Here is a 17,938-nt window from a genome sequence, read left to right as displayed (position 1 = left end):
CCCCCATCCCTGGCCCTGCTGGTGCAGACCCTCAGCACTGCTGGTAGCAGCAGGAACTGGCCGTGTTTCCCCAGGATAAATACTCAGCAGTGGGTAAAATGGGTATGGCTCTGGGAGTGTTTGAGTCTCTTCTCTCCCTCCCCAGCCATCACCAACATCTGCCTGGCTGCAGAGACTTCCCCACAGCAGCAGGAAGTCCACACAGGACACCAGCACAGCAGGGCTGTACCAGTCCCACCACCAGCTGATTTCTCTCACCCTGCTGCTTCCAGCCACCCGGGCAGTAACACCACACTGCAACCCCCAGCTGGTGGCATTGGTAGTAGCACCAGGGCTGTGTTGGAGCAACCTCAGGATGCCCAGGCTTGAGGAGCCCCAGCCAGGGCTGCCTAGCCCCATGGAGCTGCAGCCCCAGAGGAACCCCTCCAAAACTGAAGTCTCCTGGAATGAAAGTTTATTTATCTGTTTAATTAAGATGTGTTCACCAGGCGCACAGACCCTGTTCCATCTGTCTCACTTACAGCCGTGTCCCAGTAAAATTAAACCTAATAAATATCAGACGAGGGAAAGCAAAGGGCACATGTAAGATATATGATCAAAGGCAGAAGTTGCACAGGGCTGCAGTTCTAAGCACATCTTTCTCTCTGCCCTTCGGGGATGGGTTGGCGATGCGCTCCCATGCACAGGATGGGGCTGGCTTTCCTTCAAATCAGCACTATTTTCATTTTTTATTTATTTTAAATGAACCCTTCAGGGCTCCTTGGTTTTGTTTTCTGGAAGAGGGAGAACAACATGGCACCAGGACAGGAGTGACCTCGGCCACTGGTCCAAAGACCAGCAATGCGCCGGAGCTGCAGGGCAGAGCCTGTGCTAGGAAGGCTGATGGGCACATACCTCTGAAGGCTGAGGGAATGTGCTGAGGAAAGTGTGACACTTTGGCTGCTCTCACAGGATGAGATGTTATCAGCTATGTGTAGTGGGAAGCTGGTCTGGTGGAAGAGACCCACTGGGAGGTGCCCCCAGTGCAGTGCTGCTGCCGCCTCCCATTGCCAGGGAGGTGCCAGAGCCATTGGGCGCTCAGCTCCACTTTGAGGCATGCTCCCTTCTGCCATTTGGAAACTTCACCTGACAGAAACAAGGGCTCTTAGCACCCTGGCCAGGTCTCTGCCTCAACTCCTGCCTCAGCATGCAGTGTTGTAGAGACTGGTGATGCAGCACAGCTGAAGCACATCCCAGGCACCCAGGTGCCAAGGGACACCAAGCACATGCACATTGCACCAAGACTTGAGCACACATCAAACCTGCTGCCCACCAAGGGCTGCTCCAATGGCATGTCCAGAGCCCTGCCCTGCCCCCCTGCCACCGGATGCAATGGCAGTTTGCAGCACTGCAGCCCTCACTGCGACACCGTCCCACAACTTCTCCTGGCAGACACAGACAACACAGTGGCTCCTGGACCTGCTGTGGGGACACAGTGCACAGCCATGGGTAGGCTAGGTGCCCCAGTGGCTGCAAGTGTCTGGTGTTTAACAGGATGCCCAAGGCACCCTCCAGCACACTCCTGCAAGAGCAAAGTAGGTGCAGGAGCCAGCACACAGCTGCTAAGGAGAGCTGCCAAGGAAGGATGTGGGTCAGGCTCAAGCATGGTACCCACAGTGAGGACTGGGGAGGTCAGGTGCTCCCAGATTCCACAGGGTCAGCCCAGAAGCGCAGCACCAGCAGCCTGGCAGCACCCAGGGAAAGGGGCACCCATCTAGTTCTTTCCTCCTACCCACTCCAGAATGCCCCCAAGCCATGGTATTCATTAATTAAAACCTCATTAGTAGTTAATCATAGACATAAAGCAATTAGACAAAGGCACTGTCGGATCTGAGCTGCTGAGAAGCCAAGGGAAGGTCCCACCCCCAACACTAGCTCGGCTGCAGGGAGTGCCTCAGCACTGGACACAGATCAGGAACATCAAGAAGGGACTGACAGTAGTGACAGGTGAGGGGAGCAAGTGCCAGTGGGCTCTGCCCCACTGCAGAAGTCCCTGCCCATCTCCACACCATTGCTGTGTCACTGTTCCCTCTACCCGAGCTCCCTCCGGGGCTCTTGTGGCCATTCTGTGCAGGAGCGTCATAAGGATTTACTGGGATGCGGATGCCTCACCCAGAGAGTAAGGGGTGCCAAGGAGCAAGGGGCCATGTGGCCTGTGCAGGCTGAGTAGTGCCAGGCAGAGGTCCCCCAGCTGTAAGCCCTATCCTGGAGCACCCAGTGCCAGCAACAGCACAGAGTGCTTCCTCCTGCTGCCGGGACCACCAGCCCTGGTCATGGTGCAGCTCCCAGCGCATCTGGCTCAGCTCACACCATTCCAGTGCCACATGCTGCCCTGATTCCCCTTGCACTCCCCCATCTCTGGAGATAGCTCCACAGCCACCTATAGATTCCTGGTTTCTTGCTCCATCTCCAAAAGTCAGATGTGGTTTAAACTACCTGCACTGGAATACGATTTGGTCAATATGGAGCAGCCCTGCCAGGTCACAGGGACCCTAGGGGACACAAGTGGGATGTTGGGGAGGATACCCATCTGCCTTGGATGAGCTTCCTCTGCACTCTGTTAACTTCATCTTCCCCTGTTCCTTCCTCCTCCAGAAGCTCTCAGGGGGTTCCTGGTCCCCTGCCTGCTCTAACGCTCCAAAAAAGTCAGAGTTTGTACTGAAAACCTCCACTTTGCGCTTTCCCAGCACCCTTGCTGCTGCTCTGCCTCTGTCCCTGGCCACAGTGACCATGAGGTCACAGATCCCAGGCAGGGGTGATGATCTCAGCACCCAGGGGTGACCTCACCATGTAAGGAGGAGAATGTGACCACCACACTGTGAATATCTGAGACAGCAGCTGTGGCATCCAGGAGGGGAGCACATGAAAGTTTAATGGGATCTAGGGAAAAACATCATTTCACTGTAGATTTCCTTGCCTGCAGTGGTGGGAGATAGGACAGGGGCCTGGAGATGCTTCAAACTCTGGCCAGAGCTACCAGCACCACACAGAGCAGGAGAGCAGCTGGGCCAGCACCTGGGCACATCCCACTGCCCCTTGAACCATCCCTCCTCTGCCCTTTAGCCAACACGGGAAGCACCTTGGGACCATGAAACAGAGGCTGGGCTGCAGCTGTCCTGAGATGCACAGGCAGGGCAGGCGGTAACCCCCTGTCACCCACCATGAACAGACAGCACACAGGTAGCTCTCAACAGTCACATCTGAGCTCTGGGACCACTGTGGGACGTGTGGCAGCCCCAGTGGGATGCAGCTTCCACCTGTGGTTGGGCAGGACAAGGAGAAGCTTCTCACCGCAGCGGCAAGAGAGCCTGGCTTTGCACCTGCAGTCGGCGTGGCCCTTCCTAAAGCCCTTTCCCTTGACAAAATATTTACATGAAATGCCAATTAGGCTCCCTAGATTTAATGAGAATTAACATGCAGGCAGCAGAACCATGGCAGAACAGATGCTGCTGAGCACCTTGAGCTCATGGGCTGGCTGGGCTGCGCCAGCACCACACCGCACTCGTCAGGGTGCACCATTCCGGTGCGGCCAGCGCCACAGCCATGGCAGGGCCCAGCGCAGGATGGAGTCTGACGCAGGAATCATGGAGGCTGATGCAAGGAATGAGCAATTGCAGACCTGGGGACCCAACATGCTGCATTTCCAGAGCTCCCCTTTCCCCAGGATCAGCTCTGCTGCTCAGTGAAGATCCCCAGGAAAACGTCCCCCTCGAGCTGGTGCAACACTGCATCCCAGCCTTTGGCACCAGTGAGCGGCTGTGGCAGCAGCCCGCAGGGTGCCAGTGCACGAGGCAGGATGGGATGCTTGAGGCTGCCTGGAGGGAGTCAGTACATCCCTGAGCAGGGACGAGGGCAGGGGAGTGCATGGCACTGCTAGTGTCAGCACAGGGCAGTTTGGGCTGGGACACACTGGGAGCAGCAGACAGGTGACATGGGCAGAGGGGACACACCGGGCAGGGGGGCTCTGGAAGCAGACACTCAATCCTCATTATAAGGCTTCTCAAACGCACAGACAGGATATTAGCGTTTAAACAGGCTCCAGGACTCCAGGGCAAACTTTAAAAATCATAATATTTATAGAGCCCTCCTTCCCCTCGCCCCACATGCTCTTTATTTCGCCTGCAATTACTGCTAATTTGAAGACGTTTTGCTCTGGCATCTCAGCGCCTGTTGTGGTGTCGATTACCGAGCCGCCCGCTGCCGCCTGCCACTGCGGCTCTCCCCGCAGCGCTCCCAACCGTGGCCACGCTCCTGCCACGCATGGAAACAAACCCCCTCCGCTTTCTCCCACGCTCCCGCCGGAGAGACGCCCACAACGCCGCCCTGCCGGCAGCACAGCCCTCGCCTGGCCTCTCTCCAAGCGGGGCTGGGGGTGCTGCTGCGCCTTGTGCCGTGCCGAGACCTGGCGGTCCCACGCTTCCTGGCTATGTGGCAGAGAGATCTTTGGGTATCCAGCACCCCGGGCAGCAAGTGCATTGCAGGGAGCAGTGCTTGGGGCTCCCATGGGGACAGGCATCCTGGCGGTGCTGCCCCACGCCCTGAACCCAGCTGGAACTCCACGAATCCATGTGACGCCTGTGCAGCCACAAGCGGAAACTCCAGAGCAGTTTCTGTGCTTTCACAAACTCATTAAGACCCTGGGCAGAATTAACACCCTGGCAGGAGAAGTCTTTGTGAGCTCTGATGGGCTCCTGACCGGCGGGGATCAGCAGCTGCACAGAGATCTCTCATGACAAAGCACCTTATGCCTGAAAGCTGCTTCCCTGAGAAACAATGAATTCGCATTATCCTCCTCCTCTCCCCTGTAAGCTCCTTTCCCCACATCCCCCTTCACCCAGCTCTGCCCACTCTGCTGCTCGCTCTGAAATCCCAGGGAGTGCAGCTTCCTGGAGCATGGAATCCTCCACAGGCTGCTGCAGCACCAGCTCAGCCAGCTCTGGGGCAGGAGGGGATGGAAGGAGTTTAAGTCCCGTTTTGTGGGCTGTGATACCACAGGCAGTCCTCCCCAGGATGGTGCAATGCCTGACATTAAACTCAGTTCCTGCACCATTGGGGAGAATGTGTAGTTGCTTGGTCCTCATCAGTGTCCTCTCCACTTGCTGTCCCAGGAGAGGAGCTTGAACCCACACTCAGCATCCTAGGCACAATCTAAGTGCCTGGATAGACCTCAACACATCCCCCTTTTCCCCATCCCTGCTTAAAGCCCTTACAATGGCTGAGGGAGATTTCAGCCAGTCTCACCAGCTACTCCCCTGATGACAGCTCTGCCAGCACAGGGAGACCCTGAGCCCCCCAGTCTGGCTGTGCTCCCCCAGCTCCAAGCTCACCAGAATCACCAATCCCCATGGGCTCCAACCTGCCTGAATGAAAACTGCAGTGCCACAGAGGGGCCTTGGGGTCCCCATGGGGATCCCAGGGGTCTCAAACACCAACTTTAAGCTTGAGATACAAGTATGGGGGCCACTCTGTCAGTGGCTCCAGATCCTAGGTTGGCACCGATGGTGGACAGACTGACCCCCAGGCAAGAGAGGCTGGCTGCTGCCCCCCACACACCTGAGTGTCCCAGTGCCACCAAAGTTCCCTACCTGGCACAGCCTCCAGGGCAGGCTCTAGAGCCCACCACTCACCAGCCTGGCACAGACAAGACAGGATGAGGTGGGGAGGTTGCTTCCAGCCATCCTGGGCAGGTGAGGGGGCTGCTGCCTGCAGGCAGCACTGAGCTAGCAGGGACCCCTGTCTGCCTCCACAGCTGCCCCATCCCTTCCCAGTGCCAGGCCTGCTTCCAGAAACACAGCCTGTCTCCTGCCCACTGCCTATGAGTTCCTCAGTAGAGAAGGAAAAGCTTTCTGGGGGTGGTAGCTCAGCTGGGAAACGACGACAGCAAGAAATGGTCCCAACCCCGAGCAAAATCCTGGCAGAGAGGGAAGGGAAATGCCCACCCTTGCTGGTGGTACCTACCCAAAAATACATCATCATGTCGGCAGCGAGGCGCTGAGGAGCTCTGCGGGAACGACAGGAGGGTGGTGAGCTGCTCCCCGAGGCCGGCTGCGCTGGGTGCTGCTCCTCCTCGGTGGGCTCTCTCCCCTTGGGCACTTGCTGTCCAGCTCCAGCACCCAGAGCCGGAGTGGCCGTGGCCAGATGCCCTGCTCGCCTCCCTCCCTGGCGTGGTGTGGTCGCTTGCCGCGGGCCAACGCACGCTTCAGAGCTGGCTGCCGGTGCCTGACATGCTGCTGGGGGGAGTGAGGGCGGGGAGCGGAGGGCTGACGAGGGGGCAGCCCTGGTCGGGCAGCGGTGCAGGGGCTTATTCACCCCAGGGGAAAAAGAACGACAGAGGGAGGGATAAGAATGAGATCCTCTCTGGCGTCTTTAAGAGCAAAGGGAAGGGTGAGCGTGTGATGGGGATCCAGACCCGCTCCCCAGCTGGGGTGACTGGGTGGGGGGCCAGGGCCAGGCTGTGCTGGGTGTTGGGGGGCAGCGGCAGCGGGTGTGTGCTCGGCGCAGCCTGGGCTCCCGCGCTGACACTCGGAGGAGCTGATGTCCTGCCTCAGCATTTTTCAAGCTATCCTGTCAATAAGGGAATCGGCGGCTCTCGCGGTTAACCTGCGAGGTGCCAGCCGGCTCCCTGCCCTTGCTCCCACCAGGTGGGTAGGCTCAGATGGGGTCCAGCAGGTCTTGGCGGGCTCAGCATCACATGCTTTGCTGGATGTGGCTAAGCTGTCGCCCAAGGTGAGTAAGAGCCAAGCTGTTGCCCGAGGTGGGGCAGAGCCAGCAGCCCCCAGTCTCTGGGTGCAGGAGTGATGGGGACAGTCCCGGCAGCAGCCCTACCACCTGGGACATAGCCACCTTAATCTGCACAAGATGGGCACCCAGAAGTCCCCACCAACACCAAGGCAGCCTCTGTCACTCAAGCACCAGCATCACACAGCAGCAGACCCATGGCACTGAGGCTGGATGGAGACCCCCACCCACAGGGAAGAGCCATGGGATCAGCTGAGATCCCGTAGAGGAGGTGGGGGGAGAGCTGGCTGCAGGGTGGGCATGGGGAGAAGCCTTGCTCTACTTCTGTCTACAGTACTCTGTGAGAAGGACCTTGTCCATGGGGGGTGTGGTGGTCCTTGCCCAGGCAGTGAGCTCCCAGCCCCTCTGGCACAAGCTGCGGGCACAGAGGCTCGGCAGCAGGGTGACTTGTCAGGCACTAAATCTCCCACCCTCCTGGGGCACTGCTCAGCAGAGGAGAGCAAGGGGACCGTGTGTGCTGAACCAGAGGCGGAAGCAAGGGAATAAATAAGAATAAGGGAAGGCACAGGAGCGAGAGGGGTGGCAGATCGGTCTCTGGGGCCCAGCTGGCTCTGACATCTCCAGCCCCGTAATCATATTCAAAGCAGAGCCAGGCTGAGGCATTTCTCCTCCAGCACAGCAATAAAAGAAAGCAACACTCTCAATAATTCAGCACCAGAAGAGAGTGATAAACCAAAGGAGCCACCACTGCAGGCAGCTGGGGTGGGGGGCTTCCCACTCCCCCTTATGTCTTGGTGATCAAACCCCTCTCCTCTCTCTGTGCCCTGCACACACAAACCCAGCCATAGCCTGGTGCCTCACAGACTGTGGGACATCCCCCATTACTGCATGGGACATGCTCTGGGCATACGCCAGCTGCATGGAGACCTGGCACAGAGGGGCCCAACACAGCAGAATAAAATCCCTCCATCACCATGCAAGCCAAAACCTGGGGGGGGGGGGAGGGGGGAAGTGTCGCTGGGCAGGGGGCAGCACCCTCCCAAAGACAGAGCACTTCCCACCCCAGCTCCCTGGCCCAGTGCTGTTTCACCTTCTCTAGCTCCATCATCCCCAGCCCCACATCCACACAGGCCTCTTGCCTCAAGGCACCTTTAAAAACAGCATCCTGTGACCCACAGCCCCATCCCAATTCTCCCGTGCAAACCAGGCACAAGGGTGGCTCAGACCCTGCTGTCATTTCCCCTTTGCTGTTGGGCACATCTCCCATGCAGACACAACCATGTGGCCATGGCCTGAGACACTCTGAGCACCAGCAACCCACCACAGTGCCAGGGACTGGTCCAAGTGCCACCCCACATGCAGTCAGACACTAGGAGGGAGCAAAGCTCTCACTTCAGCACAGGGAACAAGTTGCAAAGGTATCAGTTGAGACAAGAATACCAGCAGTGAGGGTGAGCCCTGGGTCCACCCATCCTGGTGCCCAGCCCCAGCAATCCCTCATTTCCTGCCAGCACTGCACCAGGGCTGCCATGTTTTGTCAAACATTCCATCATGGATCCAGCTGAAGCTCAGACTCTTGGTCCTGCACAGAAGCAAACCACTATTGCCACAGCAGCCCTAGCACCCTGCACTCATCCTGTTAGTCCTGGCTTATGCTGCCTCTTCCACATTTCTCATGGCATCTCAGGACCTGTTTGGACCACGAACACCTCTTAGGGGGTCACGTTAGTCCTTATCCTGCCCATGACAGAGATGAGAACAGTCCTCCCCTGAAATGCAGGGAGTATCAGCTCCCTAGTGCTCAGAGCCACCACCTCAGCCACCACCACCCCTGGTTCCCAACTGCTGCATGGGCACCTCTGCACCAGTGCCAGGGCATGGAAGAACAGATGCATCAGCATCCTCATCCTTAGCCCCTTGTCTGATCTTTGCTCTTCTGCTTTAATGGCTTAGACCAAGGGGGGAGCACAAGCTCATGCTGTACTCAGCAGGATGGATGTTTATGGGGACTTAGTTTCCCCAGGCTGTGATGGAACAAGAGTCTACTGCTATGACACCCAGCAACACGAGGTTACAATGGGAAGCAGCCATCCCATCTGCCCAACAAGCACAGGGCTGGCAGGGGGCACACAGTCTGGCCCACTCTTTCCACACACATGAGCCGTTGGCTGCTTGAGCTGGGTCTCAGCCCAGGGCACACCATGAGCTGGTGTGACAACTCATGGCACAGGCTGCAGGACCCTGGGGGCAAACACACCCTGCAGTGGGCAACTTCCAGGTCAGGACCAGGACCTGGGGATAGTGCCATCCTGGCATGGGCTGGGTCCCCCCTCAAGGCTTCCCCAGGGAGTCCTTGGGAGCCACACAGAGCACAGACAGCAATGCCAGCACACACAGACAGCTCACAGACACCGTGGCCCTCAGCCCTCCTCAATCCGGACTCACATCACACACTACGCCTGTGTGGGGGCTCAGCGCCCAGCAGGTGCCAGGGGCTGCTGGCACAGAGGAGTGGCAGCCTTCCTCTTGACCCTCCCCAGTGCATAGCCCTTCCAGACCCTGGAGCTGTGGGCAGAGGGTGCTGCCCTGTCCCACCCAGCCCCGCACAGCTCAGGCAGCACCCACGGCCTGCCCCTGGACATGCAGGATTGGGCATGCAGCCGGTGGGGCCCAGAAGCCGCTTGCCTGTGCCCCAGAGCAGCCCTCCCCCCTCTGGCCCATCAGAACCCAACGCCTCCATACCTTTTATTCAGGCCAGTTCCTCCTAGGGTGCTCGTGCTGGGCTCTCTAAGGAAAGACAAGAAAGAGGAGGAAGAATTAAAATCAATGCTCATCATCACTAACCTGCTTACAGTCAATGCCATTTGCTCATTGACTGGCAAAACGTTTGAATCCCAGTGTGGATGTGATCTGGGAAACCCACCCTGGTTAAAAGGTGGTGGCTGAGCCCCAATGCTGAGCAGCAGCAGCAGCACCTGCCCTTCCCTGTGCAGGGGGGAACAGGAGCAGGACTTCCACCTCCATCTCTGCCAGAGCATCCCAAACCTGACCCCGCTCAAACAGACCATGAGTCCCTTCCTCAGCTTCTCTGCAAGTGCAGCTCTGGCCCCACACAGCCCACAGCTCAGAGGGGTTGGGTAAGACACAGCCATCACCAAAGTGCTGGACACACAGCACCAAGCCCTCTGCCTGCCCCAGCTCACTGCACACACCCAGGGACACTCCTGCATTTCTGTGCCCTGGGCAGTGCCCATCCCTGCCCCACGCTCCTGCAAGGAGGGCGCCCTGCAGCTCACCATCCCGGCTCAGGGCACTTCTTGGAGTACATCACCAAATTTCAAAGAAAACTTCTTGAAAGCTGCACTTCAACTAATTGGCTTTTTCAATGTTGCCAACACAAACGTTCATAAATCATGTCAGACCCTCAAAAATAATGAGAGCAACTTCTACATCACGAGAGCATTCTGAAAAGAGTGAGGGCTGTTGCTGTTTGCTAACTGCTTCTTTGGGGACCTGGGGGAGTCGAGTGCCAGAGACTCAGGTAGGCAGCAACAGCTCTGCTCCTAATTGTGGGAGCTGCGATGTTCCCCTGATCCCTTGCCCTGGAAGGCAGCACCTTAAGGCATGGCAGCCCTGAGTGCACAAGTACAGCTGAAGGGACCCTGTGCCTGGGGCCAGGTGAGCAGATGCTGCTCCAAACCCACCGCCAGCTCCCTGTGAGAGCAGGGCCGATGGCTGGATCCCTGCCAGAGTGTGGTTCGAAGCTGGGTCCCTGTGAGAGGGTGGCCCATGGCTGGCCCAGTGGCCAAGCCACACACAGTGGTGGCTCAGGAAGGTCGGAGCAGGTTCCCAGGCACTGCTGTTAGCAAACACAGCTCTCAGCCACGCAGCAGGATAATCAATTATGGTAATTCCTGCCTCAATGAATCAGATTCATGGAGGAGCACAGCTCATTAGGCTGGTGCTGACTTCCATTAGTGCTCTTATGATAAAAACCCTCCAGAAAGCTCTCACCCAGCCAGACGTGTTTCCCGGCTTGGGGTCTCCTCACCCTGGCCCCCCTGCACCAGGACAAAGTGAGCTGTGGGACACAGGTGCCCTAAAAAAGTTGGTTGGACACCCTGGAGTTTCCAACAGCAAGGTAACACCCAGCACTGACATGGGGATGGCACAGCCTCCAGCCTTGCTCCTGAGGTCTTCCTCGGCCTCAGCAAGAAGTGCTCACAGGATCCCTGGCTGGGGCAGGCAGGAGACAGTGGAGCAGGAGGGGAGAACTCCAGCCTGTGCTACACAGGGTTTGGGTGTGCTGGGAGCCCAGACAGCCTGTTTGGCAATGAATAATTGAAGGATGCTTGCTGTCCTCAGGGAGGTACAGCGATGGCTAAAATCTCATTTCCCAAACACATTTCCCAAGGAAGGCTCCTTCTGAGCAGCTCCCCACAGCACCTTGGGGCCCCAGCAGCCAGGATGTGCTGTGCTCACCCGGGGAGCTTGCTGAGCCTGGCAACAGCCCAGGCAAAAATCTCAGGTGGTCCCAATCACTGCAGGGACTGAGCTGCTCAGATGACTGAGCTGCTCCCTGTCCTGTGCACACAGCAAAGCAGGAGAGGAAAAATCCTGACAGAGCATTGACTGGAGGTGTGCTAGGACCAGCTCAGGGTTCTGGGCAACTGGGATCAGCATTACTGGGGAGATCTGGCCCCTGTCCCTGCTTCTTTGGCAAAGCTCCAGGCTGGTTGGTTCTGCCCAGAGCCCCACGCTGCAGGGACCTGCAGCCAGAACAGGTGAGCCCAGCACAGGCCAGCTCACAAGTGACACCAAATCCAGCTAAACCCCACCACATCCAAAGCAGGGCATCTGCAGGGCATCCTCTGGAAGCACAACTTGTGTCACCCAACCCACCAGCTGCACAAGCCCCACAGGTAGCTGCATCCCAACGACCTCCATCCCTACTTTGCAGCCCTGGTTCAAACCCTGCAGCAGGCCCGGGCCGGCCGCTCCGCTTTGCTGGGAGACTTCTCCGTAGCTTCTCAAAGTACAGCCTGCCACACCCCTTCCCCTTCCCTTCACCAAAAAATCCTGAATTAATTTTGCTTTTAATTAAATTCATTAGCAAAGATTATCTGGCTGAGGAAAAAAAAAATACTATCCTGCCCCTCCCCCCAGCAGCCCTCTCTATTTATATCCCCTATATACATAAGCAGCAAGCGAATATTTCTTTATGGGCCATTAAAGGTTTAATGTTTAATTTATAACCACGTTCTCTGGCGGGAGGGATGGCCAGGCACAATGTCAACACTTTTAATTAAATGAGAAGGATTTTTTTTATCCTTCTTCTTCTTTCTTTTCTTTTCCTTTTTCTTTTTTCTTTTTCTTTTTTTTTTTTTTTTTAAACTAAGAAAGATGAAAAGCCCTGCTCCTTCCCAGCAGCTCCTGGAGGCAGGGGCCGGGGCATGGGGCAGGGCTGTGGGGTCGGATCCCACGGTGCAGCTCATGGGATGTGTTTCAGCGCCGTTTGCTGAGTTGGGACTGGCACACCCTGTCAGCCAAGAGCTGGCATCTTCTGGTGCTTGGGCAGCACTGGGAGGAGCCCTGGCTCTCACAGCAGGGCTGGGCAAGGAATCATCACCAGGACAGCTTTGGGGCTGAGTAACTGTTCAGGACAGTCCTCAAAGCAGTGGCTCCAGTCCAGAACATGCAGTCACTTTGTGGGAACAGTGATAACACATGGAGCTGCCCCTTTGGTAACCCCCTTCCAAACACCATGGCTAGCTGGCTCCTGCACACCCAGCTGCAGGAAGGGCTGTGCAGGTGGAGCAGCACACACTGCTCACCCCTTCCTGGTGATGGGCAGTGTCCTTGGCACAGTGCTGGCATGGCATGAGCCATGCTGGGCAACCTGCACCTTCCACTCACCCAGGGAGAACTGTCTCCTTTGGCAAGGGACAACTGAAGCTGCAGGGAGGGGATGACATGACCCAGGGAGCATGCTCACTCAGCATGACCCCTACCAGTATTGCCAGACCTGACTACAGATACCGAAACATCAGCCTCAGTCATTGCTGTGAACCTTTCGACCCAAATTCCTGATTCAACATTTGCTCATGCCCTGGCACTTCCTCCTGCAGCACTTACAGCATCACAGAAGCATGGAATCATCTTGGTTGGAAAAGACCTTCAAGATCATTGAATCTAACCATTAACCCAACACTTCCAAATCATCACCAAACCATGCTCCTCAGCACCACATCTGCACATCTTTCACATCACTCCAGGGACGGAGACTCCACCACTTCCTGGGCATCCTGTTCCAGTGTTTGACAACCCTTTGGGGGAAGAAATTCTTCCCAATATCCTAGTGTTCATTGCCATCTCCTCCCTCCCAGCACACCACATTCTTGAGGAGCACAAAGTGCTTCTGACACATCACCCATGAAACCCATTGGTGGAGCCATGTGGCACCCACTGACACAGCAGGCACTGCCAGAGAAGTCCAGCATTCCCAGCTTATCCTGCTGGCATCTCTCCCACAGCCCACATGCACAGGGGGCACAGGAGGGAAGGGGATGTATGTCCAGCTGCAGAGCTGGCCGTGCAGGGCCGGGCACCTCCCAGGCACCCAGGGCCATTCTCAAGACACTCCCCAGAGCAGCAGCCTCAGCTGTTGGCAGTAGAAGAGCACAGCCCTTCCTGCCTGGAACTCAAAGAGGGGCGGCTCTGAGTAGGCAGGTTCCCATTAATGGAGTATTTTATCTTACAGGAGAGATTAAATCTCTGTACAGAGAAGCACAAAAGAGCTGAATCAGCAGCTGGCTGGGGGGCAGCAGGTTCAGCCATAAGCATTTGGCTCCAGCACAGCACTTCAGAGCTTCACCCTCCTGTGGCCACACTCTGCCGGGCAGCATCCAGCTCCGAGTGCTGGCATGCACCCCACACACCCTGCCCACTGGACTGGCTGGAGGAGCCACAGTCAGCATGGGCAGTGCACAGAACCAGCCCCAGCCTCCTCACACTGCCTGGCAGCCTCACACCAGTCCTCTGCTGTGCTGCCGTAAGCCAGGCACCTCATGGCACTGGTGGCCTGCCTGCCTCCCTCCCTTTAGCACAGTATGGATGGGCTGGCAGGAGATGTCCCGGCATGGCTGCTGTGCCCACAGGAGTGTGCCAGGATGAGTGTCTGGACCTCATCCTGGGTACATCCCTTGGCTGGCAGGGCAGGTCCCAGAGGCCCCTACTCCCTGACACCTGCCCTCACCATGATGGGATTCTCATGTCCAGTATGGGTCTGCTTTGGCTATGAAGCCAAGAGGTAGAGAGGCTACTTGCTGCTCCCACACACACGTGCACACGAGGAGCCGGCGTGCAGGGGCTGGCCACCACTGTTGTGAGCCAGGGAACAGAGTGGTGATGGCACTGTGCCGCTCACTAAAAGCATGAGTGTCACTAAATCAATAATTCATTTACTTTAATGAGATAAGTACTTTGAAAACTAATTGCAAACCTGCTCCATTTACTCCAACCCGTTATAGCCTTTAATGTAAATGGCAGAAACGCTGCTGAAGGAAGGGGAAGGGCTCTTGGTGGGAGATAGCATGTCGTCCTTCTGCCTTCTTCTAAGAAAGAGAAATACCAGTCATGAAGAGGGATGGTGGGGACCAAAGCCACCAGCCTGATCACCACACGGAAGTGCTAATTACAGAGTGAGAGAAACACCCAGCCTGCCCTCTGGGGGCCACCGCTGACCCCTCTGCACACGCTGCCACCATGGAGGGGTCTGCCACTTCCAAAGGGCTGTCACCAGCACTGGGGAGGTGCTGGAGGGGCAGAAAACACACCCAGTGCATGGGAAGCGTGAGCTCCAGTGGCTGGCAGCTGCTCCGCCCAGGGCTGTGATCAGCCAGCGTGTAATTAGCAGAGCTGATGGGCCACCAGACCATGAGAGAAACTACACATGGAGCCCTGACTGGGTGTGGTGGGTAGCACTTCCCCAGCCTGCTGCCACTGCTCCTGCCCCAGCAGTGCCAGGGCTCACAGCTCTGCCTTAGGCAAGATCTGTTGCTGCCCTCCTCATGCAGAGGGCAATGGGGCAGTGGAGGAGACAGGGCAGTGAAGGGGATGGGCATCACTCTTCCCCATGAAGCAGACCCCCTGGCTGGACCCAAGCTGGCTGGACCCACACTGCAGGTGGTCGCTGTAACGATCCACAGCTCATTATAAACTGCACCGTATCGCTGGCACAGCATCCTCCTGTGCCAGCCGGCAGCTGCCAGCTCCTCCTGCCTCAGCAGGAGCTGCCCCTTCCCACCTCTTCAGCACCTGTCAGCCAGGGCAGGCAACACGGGCAGAGACCTGGGCGGGCGGGCAGCAGCACAGCATGCCCAGGGAACAGGGGCGGGCAGGGGTGCCCTGCCAGGGCTCGGCACCGTTCCTGAAAAGGAGCGGGCGGCTCCCGGCAGCGCCGCCACCGCGTTCCTGACCGGCAGCCGGAGCAGGAGCTGGACGCCCAGGGCTCACTTCTCGCTTGCTGGAGCAAATGGCAGGTCATAAAAAGGAACCGTGACAGAAGAGAAAATGTTCCAGAGTCCACAAGGACCAGTCCAGGGTAAATCCATCTGCTCAGCAATTTAGCTAGAAAATCCTTTCCAATAACCCGTGCTGGAGGTCCTTCACCCCCAACAAGCAGCTCTGGGCAGAGCCTTTCCCACTCTGGCAGCTGCTAGCAGCTCACACAGGGCCCCAGCGCTTAGAGATCCCACGGCATCTCCAGTGGGGACACGCAGGGAGGGGATCATGCCACCCCTTGCAGTGTGCCCAGGCCAAGCCCATGCTCTAGGGACCCTCTTGCTGGCACTGCTGTAGTTGGTGGCAAAGGAGGAGCCAAACTGTGCACCCATGGGCAGGAGGGCTGGTGTCCAGACAAACAGCAGGCAGGTAGCCTGGGCAGCGTGCATGCAGGACTGGACAGAGAGACTGACAGTGGCGCTGGCTGTGTTGGCTCTTCCTCACACTGCCCCATCCCTCCCAGGGTCCCAGGTCTGCTGCACTGTTTGTGGGGTGCAGGAGGGCTCCTGGAAAGCTTTAATCCCACCTGAAGCTCTGTGCCCAGCTCTAAATTGCCCAGCCCTTTGACAGAGGCAGGGAGTCAGTCCCACAGCAGCCTCCAGCAGCCAGCCCCAGGAGCTGCAGCCGAGGAGAGCCGGGATAATCCCAGCCTGGCAGAGGACTCAGCACGGCTCAGCCTCTCGCTGCTGCGGCGGCGAACAGTCAGAGACGTCCCCGCAGGCATCCCTGCGAATCCCACCTCAGCCGCTCCTGTCTCACGGAAAATCAATGGCAAGCATCTCAATTAATCACACTGGGGGCAAATTGATTAGGAGCCTAAATAAGGTCAACATGGTTGTCTGCTTATAGGGTAGGACCCCTTAATCATCATTTTATCTGCCACGGGCTGCAGAACCTGCAATCACACCGACTTTGGGAGTGTGGGGTGGGGGGGGGACACTTTTCATTTATCTCCTCCAGTTGCTGGGGGCAGCAGAATGGGAGCCTTGGCTCTACCATAAAGGAGTAAAATTCCAGCATGCAGCAGCCACCCAGCCACAGGCAGCTGCGAGACCTGTGCTGAGACCCCGTGGCCCACCAAGCCCAGCTGCCTCCTCCAATTCACAGGCAGACAAAAGCAATTAAGCACTGCTGCTCTAGGTGCAGTACATTCCCTCCTGACCCCAAACCCAACAGCTTAGGCTGGGGATTTGATTAGCCCTGTCATTATCTTAGATTGCATACCTGAAAATACTGTTAGTGGTCACAACAGCACTGAACCTTTGCAGAGACCCTGCCACAGGTCTCCTCTCAGCTGCCCTCAGCATCTGAGAGTCTCCTGGGGCTGCTTCTCTGCTCCTATAAGTGCTTTGCTCTTGCCTCTGCCAGACCTGCTGCTCTCGGTGTGGAACACAGCCCAGGGGTGTCACAGCCTGACTCTGTCCCCTTCACCGTGAGGCAGGGGATTTTATACAGACCCATGTCCCTGACAGATGCTTGGCCCAGCAAGCAGTGCTGTATCTAGGGCTGGGACCCCTGGTGACCCTAAGAACCCACTCAGGGCAGCAGAGTGGGCACAGTGGGTTGTCAGACATCCCCAGTACCTGCAGCCAAGGGGCACCTGCTGCCTCGACATTGCCTGCCACAGATCATGTCCTGCCCAGACCCTGCCCAAGGGCTGGAGAAGGACCTGTGAGGAATTACAGGGCTCTCAGGCCCCCACTATCAGGACTACTGATGTAGTTTGATGGCAGAGCATAGGACAGAAAGAAGCGAGGAGCTGGCAAAGCTCATCATCCCTGCAGGTCAGCTGGACACTGCAACTCCAAACACAGCAGATGATTCCTTCCCCCTCTGATTTGGAGAACAAAAGACCCCCAGGGCAGTGTGGGCAGGACCCCTGTGGCAAAGAAGCCCCCAGCAAGCTCTTTGGAGGAATGCATGCCTAGCTTGTTGTGGGCTGACAACACAGTTTGCTTAGAATCATAGCATCACAGAATCGTTTTGGCTGGAAAATACCTTCAAGATCATGAAGGTATCCATTAACCCAACACTGCCAAGGCACCACTAAACCTTGTCCCCCAGCACCACATCTAGGCAGCTTTTAAAACCCCTTCAGGCACGGGGACTCCACCAGTGCCCTGAGCAGCCTCTTCCAGGCTTGACAACTCTTTCAGGGAAGAAATTTTTCTTAACATCCAACCTAAGCCTCCCCTGGCACACTTGAGGCTGTTTCCTCTTGTCCTATCACTTGTTACTTGGGAGAAGAGACCAACCTTCCTTTCAGGGAGTTGTGGAAGGTCTCCCTTGAGCCTCCTTTACTCCAGGCTGAACAACCTCAGCTACATGACTTCCCTCAGCCATAAGATTTGTGATCTAGGCCCGTCAGCAGCTTCATTGCCACCCTTTGGATTTGGTCCAGCACCTCAATGTCCTTCTTGTAGTGAGGGAACTACAAAAGAAGGACTATCAGCTGCTTCACCAACAGACTTTGCAATTCCCAGTTCAGCTGGGTGCTTGCCTCAGCTGGGACTCTGCTAACAGCACCCTACCTGTATCCCTGCTGGGTCATGTCCTGCCAGGCGCTTTTGGTGGTGCTTTTCCCTCTTCCCTCACGGGA

At 57.1% G+C, this 17,938-nt stretch overlaps 1 protein-coding gene across 7 annotated transcripts in view; it reads right to left on the bottom strand.

Moving 5' to 3' along the window:
- RBFOX3 (RNA binding fox-1 homolog 3) overlaps nucleotides 1-17,938 on the bottom strand; it is a 189,503-nt gene that overhangs the window by 27,813 nt on the left and 143,752 nt on the right. For all 7 annotated transcript variants that reach the window (XM_054170633.1, XM_054170636.1, XM_054170637.1 and 4 more), the window contains one exon: nucleotides 9,520-9,564. The gene's annotated coding sequence lies outside the window, so the exon portion shown is untranslated. The remainder of the gene's footprint in view (nucleotides 1-9,519; nucleotides 9,565-17,938) is intronic.

This window comes from Dryobates pubescens, chromosome 20, assembly GCF_014839835.1.
Source record: "Dryobates pubescens isolate bDryPub1 chromosome 20, bDryPub1.pri, whole genome shotgun sequence".
NCBI lineage: Eukaryota > Metazoa > Chordata > Aves > Piciformes > Picidae > Dryobates > Dryobates pubescens.
Note: the sequence above shows the minus strand (reverse complement) of the source record. Positions and strands in the feature narration are given on the sequence as shown.